Raw genomic sequence first — 18,774 nt, forward strand, 5'->3', positions numbered from 1 at the left:
ACCTTTAAATTAACATCTAGGGTAGAACTACACGAGCGTTTTACCTGGTAATAGCATATGTTCCGATGCGCTGAGTTAAATCGCAGGCGTCACGTCGGATGCGCAGAATCTAAGGTAAGCAATAGGAATGTCAGACGTTGTCGCTGCCTGCATCCAGCACGACACGACTGTCAGATTCGAACGCTGCATGTTGTGTCTTCATCCGACAGTCATGTAGTATCGGATGCACGTAGCGACAACGTCTGGCATTAGTGATGGGTGAATTTATTTGGCAGGCGTTTATTCACACCAAATTTCTGCGTTTTGCCGCCGGCAAATAAATTCGCGAATTTGGAGCGAAAATTCACCGGCACCAAAATGTTTTTTAACGCCAGCGACAGTTCCGACGCCCATTGACTTTTTAACCTGAGTCAAATCTCACTGGCAGCAAAATTTTCGCCAGTGAATTGTCGCCGGCATCAAAATTTTCGTTTCGCAAATGTTTTGTCCGTTTTGCGAATTTCGTGAAAAACGGGAAATTCCTTTTACTTACCTTAGATTTGCAGCATCCAACTTGATGCCTGCAATTCATCTCGGAACGGGTGCTATCGCAGGTAAAAGCACTCGTGTGGTTCTACCCTTAGTGTAGCATAGATATTGGGGTTGCCACCTTTCCCCACTGTGAGCTCCGGGCGGGGGGCGGCCAATGATGTCACGGGGACGAGAGGATGATGATGTGGGCAGGACAGTGACATTGCACAGGCAGGTCAGTGGGCGGAGCTATGACATGGCGATTGGCCGATCGAGCGTCAATGTTAGGGAATCCTGCCCGTTTTTCCAAATTAGGAAAACGGGGCAGGCAGTTTTGACCCGGACAGCCCTTTAGGAAAACCGGGTTAACCGGGTCAAATCCGGACAGGTGGCAACCCCAATAGATATTGATATTCTGAGACAATTTGCAATTAGTTTCATTTTTTTTTTTTTTGTGTTTGGAATTTCAGCAGTTATCTGGTTGCTAGGGTCTTGTTTGCCTTAGCAAATAGGCAGTATTTGAATAAGAGAAGGCCTGAATAGAAAGATAAGGATTAAACAGTAACAATCACAATAAAATTGTAGCCTCGCAGAGCAATTGTTTGTTTTTTTGGCTGCTAGCATCAGTGACCACCATTTGAAAATGTTGAAAAAAGAAGGCAAACCATCCCAAAACTATTGAAAATAAAAACAATAAAGACCAATTGCAAGGTTGCTAAAAATAGGACATTTTATAAGACACTGAAAGGTAATTTAAAGCTCATCCTCCCCTGTAATGGCACAATGACCAGGCCCGGACTTAGGGAAAGGCCGCCTAGGCCCGGGCCTAGGGCGGCAAGATGTTAGGGGCGGCCGCGGCTGCCACTCCTGGCTCCGGCTGCAGAGTCCTGCTGTGTGCGCAGCGGCAGCCGGCAGCGCCTGTCGGCATTCAGCTCTCTACTCTCTCTGGCCGCAGATGATCGCTTCCGGGCAGTCAGACAGTCAGACTCAGTATGCGCACGGCACGCAGCGCACGCTGTGCGCGGTGACGTCATCACGTCACATGACTGCGCATGCGTCACTCGGCGCCAGCGGCCAGCCCAGCCAGCCTCACTCAGCCTGAGCTGAAGGTACTTGAACATCACATAGTCTTTTCAGAAGTTGCAGCCAGCCTCACTCAGCTGAGCTGAGGGTACTAGAACATCACATGGTGCTAGTCTTTTCAGAAGTTGGCCCATCAAGTAAGTTAAAAGGAAAATAAAGACAGAAAAATAATTTGCTGTTCTTTTATTTGATAACCCTGCAGCCTAAAGTTTAGTCCACTAAAATTGGCCAGATATTTATTGAGTAAGGATTGCATTGTGCTGTTAATGTGGTCCTACCCCAATTGGTCTGTTTAGGCTTCCAATGTAAACCTATTTGTTGGCCCAGGCCAAAGCATTGTATCAGCCCAATATAATGTGAATTTGGCTGGCTGCCCGCGGCCTGCCCCTTGCTGCAAGCCTGCAACTGAAATCATTCAGCAGTGGCTGTGGCAGAAGTTATTCCAGAAAATGCGGGGGGGGGGGGGGCGGCGGCGGCACAGTAGCTGGGCCTAGGGGGGCAAGAAGGGTAAATCCGGCCCTGACAATGACTCTATCCATGATAAAGGCAGAGAGTTCTTAATCCGTTTTCAACCCCGCCCCTTTCCCTATAAGCCCCGCCCTGTTTCAGACCTGTCAATCTGGATTGGCCCAGAAGAGCAAGACTGGGCGGGAGCAAGAGGAGTAGATGGCCTGGATGCTTTAAACTTAATTTACATGGAAATATAAGCTTTTTTTCTTGCCTTTAGAGATATCTCCTTTATTTGAGTAACGTTTGTGTTTTTCTTTTTTGTACAGTCTAAAGCGGGGTTTGAACCTGGGGCCCTTTGACAGTCGCTGAACTGTAAACTCCCAGCACCCTTCTTTGGCTGCTTGCTGGCAGTTTAAGGGCCCCTGTTTCCAGTCCTTGTTCTAGAGCAGATAGGAAACTGTTTATCCTTTAGTTTAACATAATGATGGCCTTAAAGGTCTAGTAACCCGTAGCAACAGTCAGAAGTCTGATTTCAGACACGTGACCGGTAACCCCTGCCCGCTGATTGGTTGCTGTGGGTTACAAGACCGTGTTGGCGAGTTTGCGAATTTTATGATGTGACCTGAATGTATAAATGCCTTATTGGTAAGGGTTCTGCGCTAAAGGGGCCATAAGCTTCAAGTAGCCCCTGGCTATGAATCCCTTCCTGTATAGACCCCATACACCAGCATGGTGTGTCTGAAAGGGTCTCTATATATCAACATTTCTTCTGCATTTGCTTATTAGAGGGAAACATGGTGCTTTGGTTAAGGAATGAAAACCTGAGGTCTCACCAGCTGAGGATGCTGGGTATAGTAGTCCATCAGATGTATCTACGTTTGGGGGTGGGGAATATAATCTGCTTCATGAGCAGGTTTTATCTTCCACTGGTTTTTAATTAGGCAGTAAATGGCAATGGGCACAGCACTGCTTCTTTGCATTTATACCTGCGTGGGAGCTTTCCCTATAAATGCAGAAATGCAACAGCGCCCCCTAGTGGCAATAAATACATTGCTGTAGCTTTCCACTATAAATGCAAGTACAGGTCGCTGTGTAGTCCCTGAGCCCAAGCTGAAGTTTAATTATAATGACTTTATACTTTCCCTTTAGCTGAGAGTCATAATTAACTGCTGAGAGTCGTAATTAACCGCTTCATCATGGCTCATGGTTTCCTTCCGCACCGTCTGTTCCCAATCAGTACATCTTTGTACATTGACGTGTAACTACTTTTGAAGGGGTTTTTTTTTTGGCAATAAACTGAAGATTTTGCCTATAAATGTTTTCTTTTTAATAGCAATGTGCAGTAGCAGAACTACAACTCCCAGCACCCTTCTGCCAGCGCTGCTGGGAATTGTAGTTCCCCTTATTTTGTTCTTTAATGAGAATTCAGTGCTCTGAATTGTTTTTCTTCCCTCCCCTGGATTGGGTGGGAGCAGCTGCACGGGATTCAGCAAGTCGCCTCCCATTCACTGGAGGGGGTTAAAGTGTGGTGCCAATTACCCATGAGCCTCAGTGGTGTTTAGCTAGAGAGCTGCAGTGAGAGGTGCCTGGGGTGTGAGTGTATCGCCATTGGCAAATCTGCACTTTTTTGTGAAAGAATATAATTATACTGTAGGTAGCGAGCGTGAGAGCCGCGTCACACTTCTACTTACAGCTTGTTACCATTAGACATCTCTGTTCAATAAAATTGGAATAAATCTAAATTGCTGTGTGACCTGTTTCTTGGGGCTCAAATCATCTTTATGAGTAAATTCTGCCACTAGGTGGAGCTCACACTGCAAATCAGCAGCAGTCAAAACTGTTCCTAAAATCCTTGGAATATGGCATTGCTGTAAAGTCATCTAACCTTTCACTGACTCATGAACAATGGCACCCGGTGCTACTACCTAAAAACAGGCAGTAAAGTCTAAAATAGAATAAGGCTAGAAATGCTGTGTTTTGTATACTAAACATAAACATGAACTTAATGCACCACAAGCCTAATCAAACAAATAATTTATGCTTTCAAAGTTGGCCACAGGGGGTCACCATCTTGTAACTTTGTTATACATCTTTGCAAGACTAAGACTATGCACATGCTCAGTGTGGTCTGAGCTGCTTAGGGATCGTCATAAATTATCAAAACAGCACAAGTCAAATAATATCTGCCAGAAGCCGATACAGCAAGACTGATTAATAATCAGAATATACAGACTGCACTGGGTCCTGTGTTATCATGTAATCTAATGTGGATTTTATAGTTTTGTATTGTTTAATACAAACTTTCTCCAACTCTGCAGAACCAGTGGCTGCAGCAAAATAATCCTCCAAATAGAATCCCAGTTTATGTGTTTAAATCTGGCTCCATGATCTTTGTCCCTGCAGCTGGAGTTGGAAACAGTAAAGGGGATGTAAAGGCAAAAATAAAATCCAATACAAATCTCTATACAGTCGCCGACTGCTCTACAGGGAAACAAACAAAGCTGCTTGAGTTCTGCATGGCTGGGAAGTAAGGTGAGGGCTCCCCCTGCTGTACATAAGTATGATTGTTTCCCTGCAGAGCAGTTAGGGACTGTCTAACAATTCCTATCCACAGCAGTACATGAAGGGAGAATTTCACTGCATACAGTCCGGTTTCTTATAAAAACAGTATACATTTTTTAATTAAAGTATATTGGGGTTTGCAACTGGGGAGGGGGGCCCTTGTGTGGCATTCCTGGTGTGCCCTGACCCCACCCCATATGGCTGCCGATCAGCCGACACGGGATACAACAGACAGACTGGCACAGCTATGTATATACAGTATGTGTATTGTACAGATATTTTACTGATCAGCTTGTGGGCTGATTGGTTGGATAGTGTGTGTCAGGCTATGGCTTTGTCAACATGAGAAAATAGGAAGCAAAAGGAGGGGACAGTAAATGTTGTTAACTTTTAGTATGATGTAGAGAGTGATAGTATGAGACTTATTGCAATTGTTTTTTATTTTTTTTATTCAGCAGCTCTCCAGTTTGCAATTTCAGCATTCTGGTTGCTAGTGACCAAATGACCCTAGCAACCATGCATTGATTTCAATAAGAGACTGGAATATGAATAGGAGAGGCCTGAATATAAAGAGGAGTAATACAATGTATCAATAACAATACATTATTGTCCTTACAGAGCATTTGGGGTTTTTTTTTTAGATGGGTCAGTGACCCCTCTGTGAAAACTGGAAAGAGTCCGAATATGACGGCAGATAATTTAAAAACTATAAATAATGAAAAGCAATTAAAAAAGTCACTTGGAATTAGTCATTCTATAACATACTAAAAGTTAACTCAAAGGTGAACCAACACTTTAATGCTTTACGGCAAAAAAGTGAAGTGGGAAATTGACTGTGAGTAATTCCATAGTAATGCCACTGAGTGATAGAACTGAGCAGAGAAGCATCCGGAGACCCTTCATTTATCAGACATTTAAAGGGGACCTATCACCTTTAAATTCTGTACCATTTCTGAAATAATCAAGTTTATCTTCACTATTCCTCTCTCAGCATCTGTTTCTCTTCATTCTGTCTTCATGCAGCAGTTGGGTGTGAGATATTCATTGACAGTTAGATCAAAATATATATTATAGGGGCTCCTTTTGCCTAGAAGATATATTAGAGCTCACTCGAATAACCGACTCCAGCACAAACGAAATCTAACAAAATAACTGACTTTAGCACAAATCCTGCATGTAGAGAGACAAGATTCCTAAATATTTCAATGGAGTGAGTAAGTGACATTCTAATACAGCAGGGAATGGAAAATGTACAGTATTAACAGTGTCTTTGGCGCCATCTAGTGGCATTTCCTTTAAAATGGAACATTTTTGCTGTCCAAGAGAAAAAGAGGAATAATTAGGTTTTATTCTAGTTCCTGAACTCACTCAGACATATGGCCCAGGACTAACCTCTCCTCCCAATATAGTGTCACTTGATGGCCTGTATGGGGGTTCATGTGTGCGGAAAGTCCAATGTGCCGTATTGCTGGCTGAACTGGGAGTATAAAACTGGCCCTGTCTGCAGGGGGTTCACGGAGCTCATTATTGGCCTATGGATAAATTGTAGTGATGAGCGAAATTCTCTCAAAGTTTCAGCAAAAAATACTACGCCCATAGATTCTAAACGGTGAAAAAAGATTTTGCACGTCAAAAAAAAATGTTGTCGCCCATGGCGAATTTTCTTTGTTTCACGAATATTCGGCGAAACGGATCAGATTCACCCATCTATGGTAAATTGTGTTGCATTGTTACGCTATATTGCTGCATCGGACAGTCGTGTCACGTCGGATCAACGCTGCAACACCATCCGACAATGCCATCACTTACCTTGATTTCCGACGCATGAGATTCGACGCCGGTGTTTTGTTGCAGTGCGTTGGATCGCTCCGACAACATCCATGTAGTCCTACCCTAAGACCCGGACGCGACCTGAACCCGCAACCTGCATATTTACCTACTTTGATCCGCTACCCGACCTGGACCCGCAACTGCCTTATCCTCAGCCCTTCGACCACCATCAAACAGGAAGTGATGGAGCTGTAAAGTGATTTAATCAAAAGTGGACGGGGGCAGAAACAAGTTTTGTAAAACTTTAAAAGGAGTAAAATATTGACAATATTACATAAGAAAAGAAATTTAGATGAGACCCGCAAAATCCTGTCCTTATTCCGCAGGGTGACCGTTTTATTTGCAGGTAACCCACGTGTACCCGACCCGCTGCAGGACTCTAAGCTGCAGTATGATATCTGAGCCCTCCCTGAAACTTACCTGAATAATATTGTATCTTATTGGGACTATTATGAATGCCTTGTGCTAAACTGCCACATACAGTGTTGTGGGGAAAACAAGAGCCCTCTAGTGGCCATTTAATATCTCATGTCGGCATAAGTGGATTTATATCCTGGGAATTGTTGAAAAGTTAAAATCAGGGATTCTAGGTGCAGCCTTGCTAAAAGCACCGTTTTAGTTACCCTTTAAACTCTTCTCAGCCTGTTGTCACTCCCTCCATGTTCTGTTATTATGGCAGAGATAAGAAGTTATATACACAAACATCCTGTTGAATTCCTGTGCCGGACAAACTCCTGAACCCGACTTCCTATGTCTGACAGTGACAGATTCCTAAATCTTGTTGGGGGGACGTCCCCATTCCTTGCCCAAACAGACACAATCAGAAGCGTCAGAGAGCAGCGAGGTTGTGGAATTCACCATGACGTTACTTTGATGGCAGATACACTGGTTCATTTCAAGAAAGGGTCGGATGCCTTTTAAGCAAAGAATTCAGGATCCGTCCAATGGGAATCGCTGGGCCGATGGCATGGCTCGGGGAATTGTGGGAGACAGTTAAAGGCACAGGAACCAGTTATGCTGTATACAGAGTAAAAGTGTTTGTATATGAGGTTGTCATGCTGAATGGATGTGAAATTATGTTTATAGAGAGACTGGATCAGTTCCAGCCTCATACACAAGATGATATGTACCAATGCCTTGGGCTGAGTTACGCCGGCTGGTCATGGGAACTGGTAACAAAATTGGAGCTCAAGTCTGTAGAACAGGAATCCTAATGTTTCTATAGCACTGCCTGCAAGTCAATCCTTATTATAGAAGAGCTGGCAATCCAATAGCACCCCCTTGTGGTGGAACAACACATAAGGCAGAGGCACAACAGACACCAGGGCTGCTTTACAATGAATCCAGCCTAAATGTTAATGTACTAAATGGTTCCAATCTGTGCTCATTCCAGAAGCATTTGCACCCTCAGTGCAGCCGTTTGCACCTGGTTCTTGCACTTTATAAATGAGGCAGTTACAGTGCAGCACAGTCGCCAGTCAGCAATTCCTTTACATTAGTGCAGCACTTGCAGGGTTAAGTCGCTTGTTCAACTGAAGGTCGTTCAGGACCCCCTTATAAGTTCAAAAGAAACAATGGGGCCCCAGAGAATATTTTTAAAAAAAACATTGGTGACAGGGGCCTATAGAGTGTTAAAATAATACATTGGTGGCCAGGGGTTTAATAAAATTTAAAAAAAAAACAGATTAGTGTTCAGTAGAACTGGGCTCCTGGATTCAGGACTTCAACTTCAGCTCCTTTTGTGGCTTCAGGGCTTCAACTTTGGCCCCTTTCGTGGCTTCAGGACTTCAACTTCTGCTCCTTTTGTGGGATCAGGACTTCAACTTTGGCTTCTTTTGTGGCTTCAGGATTTCAACTTCTGCTGCTTTTGTGGCTTCAGGGCTTCAACTTTGGCTCCTTTCGTGGCTTCAGGACTTCAACTTCTGCTCCTTTTGTGGGATCAGGACTTCAACTTTGGCTTCTTTTGTGGCTTCAGGATTTCAACTTCTGCTGCTTTTGTGGCTTCAGGACTTCAACTTTGGCTCCTTTTGTGACTTCAACTTTGGCTCCTTTTGCGGCTTCAGGACTTCAACTTTGGCTCCTTTTGTGATTTCAGCTTTGGCTTCTTTTGTGCCTTCAGGACTTCAACTTTGGCTTCTTTTGTGCCTTCAGGACTTCAACTTTGGCTCCTTTTGCGGCTTCAGGACTTCAACTTTGGCTCCTTTTGTGATTTCAGCTTTGGCTTCTTTTGTGCCTTCAGGACTTCAACTTTGGCTTCTTTTGTGCCTTCAGGACTTCAACTTTGGCTCCTTTTGTGGCTTTGGGTCTTTTCTTGGTTTCGGGACTTTGGCTCTTTGGGACTTGATGGTTTAGGCACAGCTTTGGAGTTGTCAAGAGGGGCCTGACTATTTTGAAAAGTGCAGCACAGCCAGAGTCCCTTTAGGCCCAGGCCTAGTACAACCGTCTCCCCTGTGTCCCCCTGATGGTGGCCCTGGGCCTCAGCAACAGAGACAAATTCTGCCTTTTTAGTACCAATAACTGGGGTGCTGTACCCTCATCAGTAGGGGACCCAATCACCTTCTCTTTATACAGGGGCCACACTCTCCATGCATTCCCAGGGGCCCCTCTTGGTTTCTAGGGTTATGCCCTTATCTAAAAAAAAATCTTACAAAAGGCACTGGTGAAAAAGAAAAAAAATATTTCACTTCTGAATAATTAAAGAAAGGGGAGCACAAAAAGGTGTAACAAAGAAAGTAAAAAATGACTGCAGTGTATATATTTATATATATATGATATTTCTTGCTGTCTTTTCCTGAGCTTATTAGCAATCGCTGTTTCATTATATTGTGGATTACTCATCATTTATTCCGTTTGGAGAACATAAAGAAACGGAGGATCGAACTTCGGGAACTTCTTGAAAAAAACATTTCGTGATTCCCTTATCTTCAACTCAAGATCCATTCCATTTGCCCCAGACTGTGAGTGAGAACATTCAGTTAGGGGCCCCGTTTATAAGGCAGGAGGGGCCCCTGTGTGTATAGTGTGAATATATTAATTGCACCAGCCCAACAATTCTAAATATGGGTCTGTATCAGCAGGAGAGAGTCCAACCCAAACACAATGAAGTGCTCCGAGGAGGGGTGAGTGAGTGTTTGAGGAATATTCTGCATTCCAGTCATTCCCTGACCCCCCAGTATGGGTCACAATCCAATCTCCCCCCCCCCCATACACACAGGGATTAACATCAGTCACTACTAAAGGGGAAGTGCAGCCAAACTAGGGTCGCCATCTGTTTGACTTTGACCTGAACACTTCGGTTTTTGTAAGGCCTGTTTGGTGCTCAACTTTCTGTTCGGTTTTCAGCCTTATAAAACCCCAACAATAATCTGGCCGATACATGAAAAGCATTTAAATAATAAGATATTCAACTCAACATGGCTTAGTTACTATGCAGTACATGTCTTATTGCAGATACAAAAAAAAAGCAAATTAATCAAAAATAAGATTTTTTTTTCTCTAAATTAGCGTTTCTGTATTTCAGAGCTTTTTGAATAACTGATTTCTGTATAATAGAGCTCTTACCTGTAATTAAAGGTTTGGGCTTACTCATTAAGCAGAATATAGCTAGAGATAGGGTTGCCACCTGTGTGATTTTGAACTGGGCATCAACACTTTATCAAGGGTCGAAATGCAAATTTGAATTAAAAAATTAAATGTAAAAAAAAATTTGAAAATTCGAATATCGAAATTTATCATGTACTGTCTCTTTAAAACGTTGACTTCGACCATTCGGCATCTGAAACCTGCCGAATTGCTGTTTTAGCCTATGGGGGACCTCCTAGAACCTATTTGGAGTCAATTGGTGGACTTTGAAAAATCTAAGTTTTTTTTAGAAAAAAATGTTGAATCGAATTTGTTCGAATACAATGTTACTTCAATTCATACAATTCTTATCCGAATGAAAACGGCTTATTCACCCGAAATAAAATCTTTGATTTTTTTAAATTTCAGTTGGTCTTTTTTTATTTGAATTTTGAAGTTTATTTTATTGGAAATTCGACCCTTGATAATTCTGCCCCTAAAACATTGCGAAAACTGGATAGAAATCCAACCAGTTGCATCTAAGTGATGCAATAGCCTCGCCTTGGTGCCCTCCTCTGATGTCATCATACCTGTTCCTACATCACTGCCCCACCCCCAATGCCATCTGCCCCGCCCCCCGTGTTCCAGTTTAGCCATCAGCAAAGGTAGCAACCCTAAGCCAAACTCTCCAAAACATAATTTTGCAAATATCATTCCAAACAACTTTCCAACATACATAATATATAATTTTCAGGGAATTTAAAGTTATGTGTAAATGTCATTTTCCATAGAAAGCAGCATCTGTGTGTCCCCTGCACTGCTGGTCCAGACTTCGAAGCTCAATTACTATGTGCAAGGCAGGATGCAAAGGGCTAACAACAAACGCAATCTGCCAAGTTTTCCACTTTACACCTGTACAAGGAACTTGTATTTAGTGGTGCATTTTGTGCCCCAAAGCATTCTTGCACTTGCAGCAGGGGCAGTTGTTAAAGGGGTTGTTCACCTTTAAATTAACTTTTAGTATGATGTAGTTTGAGTACAGTGATAGTCTGAGAAAATTTGCAATTGGTTTTCATTTTGTATTATTTGTGGTTTTTGAGTTATTTAGCTTTTTATTCAGCAGCTCTCCGGTTTGCCATTTCCGCCGTCTGGTTGCTAGGGTCCACATGACCCTAGCAACCATTCATTGATCTGAATAAGAGACTGGAATAGGAATAGGAGAGGCCTGAATAGAAATAGGAGGAATAAAAAGTAGCAATAACAATACATTTGTAGCCTTATAGAGCATTTGTTTTTTAGATGGGGTCAAAAAGTGGGAAGAGTAAATAATTAAAAAATTATAAAAATAAATAAATAATGAAGACCAATTGAAAAGTTGATTGGAATTGGCCAGTCCATAACATACTAAAAGTTATCTTAAAGGTATAGCTCACTGTTCAGTTAACTTTTAGTACTTTATAGAACGGCCAGTTCTGAGCAACTTTTCAATTGGTCTTCATTATTTCTTTCTTTTATAATTTAATAATAAATAATAGTTTTTTTAATTATTTGCCTTTGTCGTCTGACTCTTTCCAGCTTTCATGGGGGTCACTGACCCCATCTAAAAAACAAGTCCTCTGTAAGGCTACAAATGTATTGTTATTGCTACTTTTTATTACTTATCTTTCTATTCAGTCCTCTCCTATTCATATTCCAGTCTCTTATTCATATTAATGCTTGGTTGTTAGGGTAATTTGGACCCTAGCAACCAGATGGCTGAAATTGCAAGCTGCTAAATAAAAAGCTAAATAACTCAAAAACCATAAATAATAAAAAATGAAAACCAATTACAAATTATCTCAGAATATTCCTCTCTATGTCATACTAAGGGCTCTTACACACGGCCGTTCCGACCTGCGCTCCCCTGCGTTCCGTTTTTTGGCGTTCAGCCGCAGGGGAGCGCAGGAATAGACGCAAGTCATTATTTGAAATGGGGCTGTACTCACTCAGGCGCGTGTAGGCGCCGAATGCAGGAAAAATGCAGCATGTTGCGTCTGAACCTGCGTTCGGCGCCTACACGCGCCTGAGTGAGTACAGCCCCATTTCAAATCATGACTTGCGTCTATTCCTGCGCTCCCCTGCGGCTGAACGCCAAAAAACGGAACGCAGGGGAGCGCAGGTCGGAACGGCCGTGTGTAAGAGCCCTAAAAGTGAACTCAAAGGTCAACACCCCATTTAAAGGCAAACCACTACTTTAATGAGCTCTTCTATGTATCAGTAGAACAATGATTGGGTAATGGGCCTCACTTGCTTCTATGCTGCTTCACAGGTCTGTTATTAATGACTGAACACACAAGGCACCATGGGAAATGGAGTCCTAGCTAGAAGGATTGCGACTCATGCTACATAGTTGTAATGGCATATGTATTCAGAACCAGCAGTGCAGGGACAGGCAGACACGACTTCCAACAAAACATTTACAAATAACTGTATGTAACTGTGTATGACTTCCCCTGATCTCCCCAGGCTGTCAGGTTGTAAAGCAATAATTAGGAATAAGGATAAGAAATCCATTTAGCTGAACTTACACTTGGCATTGGTACAGCCACAAAAATCATCCTCCCCATCTCATCCTGTTTACAAAATATTTTCATGGCTGAATCATTGGCCCGGGCACTGCCCTGAAGCTTTTGGAAGGCAAATATATAAAAGAATGTTCCAGGGATACAGCAGAATTGTGCCAGAATCCCCTGAACTGATAAATCTGCCTAATGTTCAGCAATACTAACAGAAAGTTACGGCTGTATTATAAATAGTGATGGGCGAATTTATTCGCCAGGCGCGAATTCGCGGCGAATTCGCGATTTTTAGAAAAAACGGACGCCGGCGTCAAAAACGGGCGCCGGCGTTGAAAAAACGGGCGTCGGCGTCAAAAACGAGACGCCGGCGCCGTTTCGCGAATTTTTCGCCGTTTCGCGAATTTCGCGCGAAATTCGCGAATTTTTCGGCGAAGCGAAACGGCACAAATTCGCCCATCACTAATTATAAACAAGATCATCGTTAGGGTTAATGAATGACTGCTGGATTGAGCCAGATCATTCCGCTGCCTGTGTGGCTTGCTCCATAGGCTGCACTGTGTTCTGTTTAGAGCAAGAGACAATTAGAGCCAATGTCGGTTTTATAGATGAACAAACTGATCCAGTGCCAACGCCAGTTATATAGCCATGTATAGGGACATGTATATAGTCATGTATAGGGACATGTATAGGGACATGTATAGGGACATGTATAGGGACATGTATAGGGACATGTATAGGGACATGTTTATAGCCATATATAGGGACATGTATAGGGACATGTATATAGTCATGTATAGGGACATATATAGCATACCTCCCAACTGTCCCTTTTTCGGAGGGACAGTCCCTCTTTTGACAGCTCAACCCGCAGTCCCTCATTTGTACTGGAAAGTCCCTCTTTTCTCTGCACTGAACAGCCAGAAAAAGAAACAATGTTTCTCACTTAATTGGCTTTTAGCAGAGAGCCCAGAACACCTAACAGGTGCAAATAAGGTACTTTGTAGCAATTTTGAGACAGTTTAGATAAGGAGAAATATTTTCAAACTTTCATAACGTTCCAAATTTTGTAAAACAAACATGGTAATTAGGGGGTGTGGCCACAGAAAGGGGTGTGGTCAAAAAATTGCTGCGCTACGTGCGGGAAAAAATTTTTTGTCCCTCTTTTTACTTCCAAAAAGTTGGGAGGTATGATATAAGGACATGTATAGGGACATGTTTATAGCCATATATAGGGACATCTATATAGCCATGTATAGGGACGTGTATAGGGACATGTTTATAACCGTATATAGGGACATCTATATAGCCATGTAAAGGGACGTGTATAGGACATGTTTATAGCCATGTATAGGGACATGTATAGAGACATGTTTATAGCCGTATATAGGAACATCTATATAGCCATGTATAGGGACACGTATAGGGACATGGTCTGGATTCAGTTACTCCTTGGCAGGAACATATTGCTATATTTAAAGGGGTAGTTCACTAGTATAATATAGTGTAATGCTGCTGAAATGCCAAACTGGAGAGCTGCTCAACAAAAACACAAAAGGGGTGATTCACCTTTTTTTAACTTTTACTATGTTATAAAATGACTAATTCTTAGCAACCTTTCAATTGGCCTTCATTCTTTTTTTTATAGTTTTTGAATTATGTGCCTTTTTCCTCAGACAGCTTTTAAATGGTGGGGTCACTAACCCCATCTAAAAAACAAATGCTCTATAAGGCTACAAATGTATTGTTACTGCCTCTCAGGCCTCTCCTATTCATATTCCAGTCTCTCATTCAAATCAATGCATGGTTGCTAGGGTAATTTGCACTCTGGCAACCAGATTGCTGAAGCTGCAAACTGGAGAGCTGCTGAATAAAAAGCTAAAACAATGGCAAGTTGTCTCTGAATATCACTCTCTACATCATACTAAATGTTAACTCAAAGGTTGAATGACCCCTTTAGAAACCATAAAAATGAAGACCAATTGCAAATTGTCTCAGACTATCTAAAATTAAATAGGTACCCCTTTAATTTGGGCATTTGTAGGAAATGTCATTCCATCAAACCGTTCCTTATGGGATAATTCCCAGTTACTTGCAGCGCTGGACACACACACAAAGAAAACTTCTGGTTTATAACGTAATTAGACCCATGTCTTTGTACAACGGGACAGGAGCAGCTGCTCTTTATTCCAAGACATCAGTGCTGAGTATGTTCCTTGGGATGAGCCATGGGCAGAGCGTTACATTAACAGGATTATCTGGGCTGCGGCACTCGCTGGTAAGTGACTGGAAATCTATAATGTGAGTGCGATGCAATGGGGCGCAGACGGCATGAGGTCAGACTCCATTATCAGAGCACTCAGACAGCAGGATCCATAAAGCAGCACAGACCTGAGTCCAGTTGCAGGTTATTCTACTGACTTCAGCCACAATAATGGCCTTGTCTCAGGGGACAGGCAGTAATTGCAGAGCTACAGCTCCCACAATCCCTCATTTTTTTTTGGGGGGGGGGGAAGCTGGCCACAGATTGGACACCTCTCTAGGCTGTGACCTATGCTCAGCTTTGATGGGCAGGTGCATCTTCCTATCTGTTAAAATATAAGTAAACCTTTAAAATAAGTGAATGTAAAATTGATGAGAGTGCTTTTGTAATTTACATTCATTATTTCTTCTCTTTTTATTCCAAGATATTAAGGGATACATGTCCTGTTAATATGAATGAGTTTTGTTACAACAGCGCCACCTGCTGGTCAGTTTCCCACCAGTCTGACCAGCAAGTAGTCAAGGAAGTTGTCAGGAGAAAGAAAGAGGCTGCTCTGATGTTCTACTGCTTAGGAAAGATTTGAGAAAGGTTTCTAATATTTTTCCAAATCAGAAGCAGCCTCTTTCTTTCTCCTGACAACTTCCTTGACTACTTGGTGGTCAGACTGGTGGGAAACTGACCAGCAGGTGGCGCTGTTGTAACAAAATTCATTTATATTAACAGTACATGTATCCCTTAATAGCTTGGAATTAAAAATAAATAATGAATGTAAATTACAAAAGAGCTTAGAATAGCACCCTCATCACTTTTACATTCACTAATTTTAAAGGTTTACTTATCCTTTAGTGCAGAGACAAACGCAAAGATTCCGGGAGATTTAGTCACCCGGTGACTAATCGACTCTTCTTCGGCGACTAATCTCCCCGAAAAGCCTTCCTGCCGGCTAGAATCTAAATTGCCAGCGGGATGGCACGCGGAGCACTTTATTTTCTGAAGTTGCATCATGAGGAAACTTCAGAAAACAAAATGCTCTGAGTGCAATCCCACTGGCGATTTAGATTCTAGCTGACGGGAAGGCTTTTCGGTGGAGATTAGTTGCGTGAAAAAGAGGCGATTAGTCGCCAGGCGACTAAATCTTCCCGAATATTCGCATCAATCTCTGCCCTTAAAGTTGACAGCCTGATAAATCCCACCCGCTGGCAAACTGCAGAGCCGAAAGCTCAATCTGCAGGGAGAGGGGTCATGTGGCTTAGACCAAAAATCTTCCTGGATAACCAGGCAGTGTTTGAGCACCAGAATCAGCCAAAACATCTGTAGGGTTGATACTGCCTGATGCACATACGGACACAGCAACTTTTTGGGGGGATATTGATCATTATTTGCCCCCTGCACTAACAACCCAGTCTCAGGTTTCCTGTAATTTGCACCTGAATTTACGTAAATCCCCACAATTGAAACACCTGAAAATCTTATAATGAGGCGGGGTCAGAATGTAGCTGGGGTGTGGCTAAAATGCACCCAATGTCTGGATTAAGGTCTCTGTGCACAACTTCCTTATTGTATTGGGTGTTAATCTCTAGCACCCACTCCCCCCTCCAAAAAAACCTGCCATCAATGTGCTGTACATGCCCAGCAATTATATTATTATATTTATCAGCGCCCCCCGCAGGGCACAGTAATTGCTGCAGGAACATAATCCTGTCAATAAGCCGGAGGCCCCTGGGGAGCAAACAGGATACTTTGCCTCATAAAAGGTTCATTTTGCTTTTTTGGTTTCATACATTTCATTGCCATTAATATTTAATAAGTGAGACAGGAATAATCTTATTTCCTCCCAGTGATGGAGCTGCCAAGGTCCCTCAGACAAGAGCTCACAAGCTGCTCGGTGTTATTTGTGTTTTCATGTCACAGACAGGAGAATGGAACAGAGATCAAATCTGTTGAGCTGCAATGTTCACGTCTTTACTGGTGAAGGGGCCAAGGAAAAACGGACTTGCAGAGAGAAGTGTAAGGTGTCCGACCGGTAAGCCAACCTGGGGCACATCGTTTTGGCACCCAAGCATAGGTGTTATTTACATTGCTCCCAAAAATGGGCCCCTCTGGAAGAGTTTAAGGACAGAAACACACTCGAGGCGCTTCGTTTTCTAAAGTCGCCCGAAGTTGCCTCACGAGGAAACTAGGGTGACTTCTGAAAACAAAGTGCTCTTAGTGCCATCCCGCCGGCGATTTCGATTCTAGCCAGCTGGAAGGCTTTTTGGGGAGATTAGTCGCCCAAAGAAGAGGCGATTTGTGGCCGGGCGACTAAATCTTCCTGAATTTCAGCGTGTCTCTGCCCTAAGGGAAAGCGCACATGCTAAGATTTGGGGAGATTTAGTCGCCTGGCAACAATTCGCCTCTTCTTTGGGCGACTAATCTTCCTGAAAAGCCTTCCCGCCGGTTAGAATTGAAATCCCTGGTGGAATGGCACTTGGAGCGTTTCGTTTTCCAAAGTCGCCCAAAGTTTCCTCGTGAGGCAACTACGGAAAACGAAGCACTCCAAGTGCCTTTGGATTCTAGGGCAGGCTTTTCAGGGAGATTAGTCGCCCAAAGAAGAGGCGATTTGTTGCCGGGTGACTAAATCTCCCTGAATCTTAGCGTGTGCCCTTACCCTAAAGGTCATATCAACCGCAAGTAAAGTGTGCAAAGTGCAATTTCATATGCAAACCACCTTTTTTTTAACCAATAATGCATTTGACCCCCATAAATCCAGACTAATTGCAGCTGCGGGGAGTTTCTCTTGCTGTAATTGTGGTTGTGCTGATAAATTACCCTTTAGCATTTAGAAGGGCACATAACAGCTGATACAGGAACAAGGAGCTGATCAGATAAAAAACATACAGGTACGGGACCTGTTATCCGGAATGCTTGAGACCTGGGGCTTTCTGGATAAGAAATCTTTCCATAATTTGGATTTCCATACCTTAAAAAAATAAATAATAATTTAAACATTGAATAATCCCAATAGGCTGGTTTTGCTTCCAATAAGGATTAATTATATCTTAGTTGGGATCAAGTACAAGCTACTGTTTTATTATTACACAGAAAAAGGAAATAATTTTTATTTAAATTTTGATAAAATGAAGTCTATGGGAGATGACCTTCCTGTAATTTGGAGCTCTCTGGATAACTGGTGTCCGGACAACAGATCCCATGCTTGTACAGGTATGGGATCCGTTATCTGGAAACCCATTATCCAGAAAGCTTCAAATAACAGGCCGTCTCCCATAGATTTCATTTTTTCCAAATAAACAAAATTTTTAAAAAAATATTTCCTTTTTCTCTGTAATAATAAAACAGAGAATGGAATGGATGTCTCCCATAGACTCCATTTTATCCAAATAATCCAAATTTTTTAAAAATAATTTCCTTTTTCTCTGTAATAATAAAACAATAGCTTGTACTTGATCCCAACTAAGATATAATTAATCCTTATTGGAAGCAAAACCAGCCTATTGGGATTATTTAACGTTTACATGATTTTCTAGTAGACTTAAGGTAGGAAAATCTAAATTACGGAAATATCCCTTATCTGGGAAACCCCAGGTTCCGAAGCATTCTGGATAAAAGGTCCCATACCTGTAGTGTGCTGCTGTGCCTCTGCTGTCTACCCCTTACTCCAGGCATGGGTGCTGGGTCTCTGCAAGTTCTTTGAAATACAATAAGGAAGGATACAGTGGCCCATGACACCAAATCTAATGAATAAATAGGAACATTTACCCTTAAAGTCCATTTATCCAGAGTCCACTGTTTGAAGCTATTGCTAGTGTGTCGGCACATCAATCATTCCCTCTGGATGAAGAACCTGCAGCTCTTATATGTGAAGTGTCCCCATTCCCGACAGTCCATAAACATACAGGCTTCTCGGAAGGACCCGGTGCTCATAATTAATGGACCCCATGGAAAAGCAGCACACGTGTAGGT

This window comes from Xenopus laevis, chromosome 2S (assembly GCF_017654675.1).
Source record: "Xenopus laevis strain J_2021 chromosome 2S, Xenopus_laevis_v10.1, whole genome shotgun sequence".
In the NCBI taxonomy this organism is placed as follows: domain Eukaryota; kingdom Metazoa; phylum Chordata; class Amphibia; order Anura; family Pipidae; genus Xenopus; species Xenopus laevis.